The 3,410-nt window shown below is 41.9% G+C and overlaps 1 long non-coding RNA gene across 1 annotated transcript; it reads right to left on the reverse strand.

Moving 5' to 3' along the window:
- LOC109722696 lies at positions 1,782 to 2,798 on the reverse strand. Its single transcript, XR_002219530.1, has 3 exons — positions 2,583 to 2,798; positions 2,364 to 2,471; positions 1,782 to 1,903 (listed from the first exon to the last, which is right to left on the reverse strand). It is a non-coding gene; the product is annotated as an uncharacterized LOC109722696 (long non-coding RNA).

The raw sequence follows: 3,410 nt of genomic DNA on the forward strand, positions 1-3,410 counted from the left end.
CGCGCAGCCTGCGTAGTCCGCGGGAGAAGCTCTCGGGGACCGATCCTAGGTCGGGGAGACCGGTCCCTGACTGCGAAAAATGCCGAGTCTGGGCAGTGCACTGGAAATAAAGTGGGAGGGCCTTATTGTAATTGTTACAACATGATATAACCCTACACCCTTCACTCCCACAGCCATTTTCACCTCCCCAACTCACTCCCCTTCTTTCTCTCTCTGGAACCCAAGCTCCAAGGCAAGGAGAAGGTGGAGAAAAGCTTGGAGAAGGTGGATTTTGGAGGTTTGGTGGTTCTAGAAGCTCTCCAACAAGAAGGAGCTTGCTAGAACTTGGGCCAAAGTAAGTTTTTAGCATGTAGAGTTCTAGGGTTTGGATTTTAACCTTAGGTTTTGGAATTTTGGTCGTTTTAGAGGCTCTAGAAGAGTAATGGAGCCTTGAACACCATGAAACCATGGTTTTCTTGAGGTACTCACATGGTGAACTTCTAGGTTCACAATAGATGCCCTAGGAATGGTTCCAAAAGCTTGGAAATGGTATTAGAGAGCTTCCTACATGATTCTAAGCTATTTTTTACTTAGGGATGAGATCAATCTAGAAGCTATTGCTATAAGGCATTGTTAGGGCTAAAATTTGGGGCTTTTGCCCTAGAATTTTTCGAGGGCGAATTGACCTCGTAGAAACCTAATTGGGGGTGTCCTCGACGCGTTGGACAACTCCGTTCAACGTTACAAAAATGTTTAAGTATGGTTCATGTACAAAAGGCCTAATATGGCACTATTTTGGTTATAGGACGCGGAATCGGCTTTCGTAAAGTTCGGGAGTCATCATATTCTACACCTACTCAATCACTCGAGGTGGGTGGTGCATTCGAAGGATCTCGAAAATCACTTTATGTCTAAAGTGTCATATTTGAACATATATGTTTATATTGAACATGTTGCATAGTAGGGTTAATTGTGAGCCTTTATGGCATGATTGTGAATTTAATTTCGTATGAAATACATGTAAGAATGTGAGAATTGTAAATTCTATTTATGCATGACAAGTGACAAGAACCTAGAAGGGTTAGTGAACAAAAGTGGCACATGGACATAGATTTGTGAGTGACATTGATGAGTCTCGAAAACATAGAAAACAAGTGTGGCATGAGTCATGAACATAATACTTAGAAAACAAGTGTGGCATAAGTCCAAGGATATAGTAGTGTATATGACACTAGTGATAGTAAAGAATGCAAAGAAAAGAATGATTGAGACATTATGACATTTCAACCTTAGAGTTAAGGGTCATTTGAGTATGGTCTTCCTTAAAGTTAAGGAATGGATTGAACTTGGAATCCTTAATGTAGGATTGATCGTACTCACCTTTAGTCCTTGCTCGAGGGTGGTAGCTCCCCCTCGGGCGATGTGCTCCGGAGTTGACATCACTGGGTTGTAGCGGGTATCTCCCCAGAGGACGGTCCTATCGGGTTGTAGCGGGTATCTCCCCGGTTAGTAGGATTTTGGGTTGGTGAGTTTGTTGAGGGCGAAACCTACGGGTTAGCCAAGAGATTGGGTAAAATAAATCATATTACTTGTTGTTGTTAGTTTTGTACTTTCACATTGGCTATTGCTTGCCCTCGTGCAAGCTATTGTGTATGCTTCCGCTTATCCAAACTTTATACTCTATCTGTACCTGTTGTTGAGCCTTGGGCGGACAGGGGAGGCTCTGTCCGTTTGGCATCTATTTGACGCTCTCGAACCGGCCAAATGGATCGGGCTCGGGGCGTGACAGAATATGTACCTGATTATTATTTAGCCGGTTCACGTCATACAGTGGAGGCCAGTCGTTCTTCTCAGCCAGTAGATAAGCCGCTTCCTTGAAGTGTCTCAGAGCATGGATTTCCTCAAACATCCACAGAAATACCATCTGAATAATGAAATAGTGCATTGATTAAAATTTGTAAACAGAAGCCATACGGAGAAAAGATAGAAACTACAGCAAATATAAGCTGCCCTAGAAAATCGGACGGTGGTCATAAGACCGGCCATCTAACATCATAAATTACATATGTAAACCTTGTAAATGTTGCAAATGTCCCCCTAAATATTGAAGTATCATGAATATACTACCTGCAGTATGTATCTTATGCGCATCTTTATATTGCGAATTCTAAGGAGCATAGATTTTTGAGGTGTAGGGAATATCTATATAAACAGTCATAAGGGGCCACATGTCAAAAGATATTCCACACAGCGAAAATCCAAATGAAAATTGCTCCATAGTTGGGGTTTGAAGTACCCAATAATATAGGCGTGCCAAATCATATGGTCATCCCAAAGGTAGCATCAACATAAAGGCTTTCATAGAGTGTTCACTTTAAATTTACCTCGCCAGTAAAATATACAGGACGACCATCTTTTGTAGCTTTGATCGGATCAAAAAAGCTCTCAAATTCGCCCCTGATCTTATGAGCTGACCATTATGACAAAGCACCCTTTGCTCATGCACAGTAGCAATTTGAACCAAACCAAGGAAGAAATAATTTAGCGAACACATCTGATTATATCAACAGAAAAACAGTGACTTGTAAAGGCTTGCTAACTACCTGGCAGTAAATGGATTCATGCATAAGTGCATACAGGGGATTTGTATCAAACTCTATCTAACTCTCGAACTGAACAAAAATGTACAATATCAATTAATGGAAGGAGGTAAAGAAAATAATCAAAACATAGTGTATCAGATAGAAACATGCATGGTTGGAACTTAGTTTGGAAACCAACTTATTTGTGACTGCAACAAAGAAAGTAATGAGGTAAAGAAATCACTGTGATTTATTGTCTTGAAGTCATCAGGAGACGCATAGACACTGTCCATGTCATCAAATGCTTTTGTTCACAACAAAAATGACATAAAGAGTGTTAGTACTAATAGCATATTTAAAATTTATGCACACGGTGAAAAAGAGATGGTCCACAAATTCACCACGCTCATTGATGGAAAACCAAAAATCAGGCTAGCATAAGGTTTCGCAGGTGTAAAATGCCCCCTGGGGGTTTAAAGTCTTAGAAAGGTTTGAAACTATTCATCACAACAGAAAATCAAGCAGCAATTACGGAAGTTTACAAATCTTGATCAGGAGCTTACATAGTCGTTCGTGATTGCGGTGTGGAATCTAGTACACGTAACCCTAATCCCATTCCGCTTCGACTTGAAGCTCTCGATCTCCATCCCAGCCTTGCTTCGACTTGAAGCTCTCGATCTCCATCCCAGCCTTGGTGTCCACCTTGATATCCATGGGGGAAGCACTTCTTGCTTCTCAGATCCAAGACCTCCGTGGGGTCCAGGCTCTTCCTGGAGATCGTGACCATGACCGTGGCCGTGATCCACAGCAATGCGGAGGGGGTAGTGTCGAGGGAGGAAAGGAGGGTGA

Source organism: Ananas comosus, linkage group 17 (assembly GCF_001540865.1).
Source record: "Ananas comosus cultivar F153 linkage group 17, ASM154086v1, whole genome shotgun sequence".
Taxonomy (NCBI): domain Eukaryota; kingdom Viridiplantae; phylum Streptophyta; class Magnoliopsida; order Poales; family Bromeliaceae; genus Ananas; species Ananas comosus.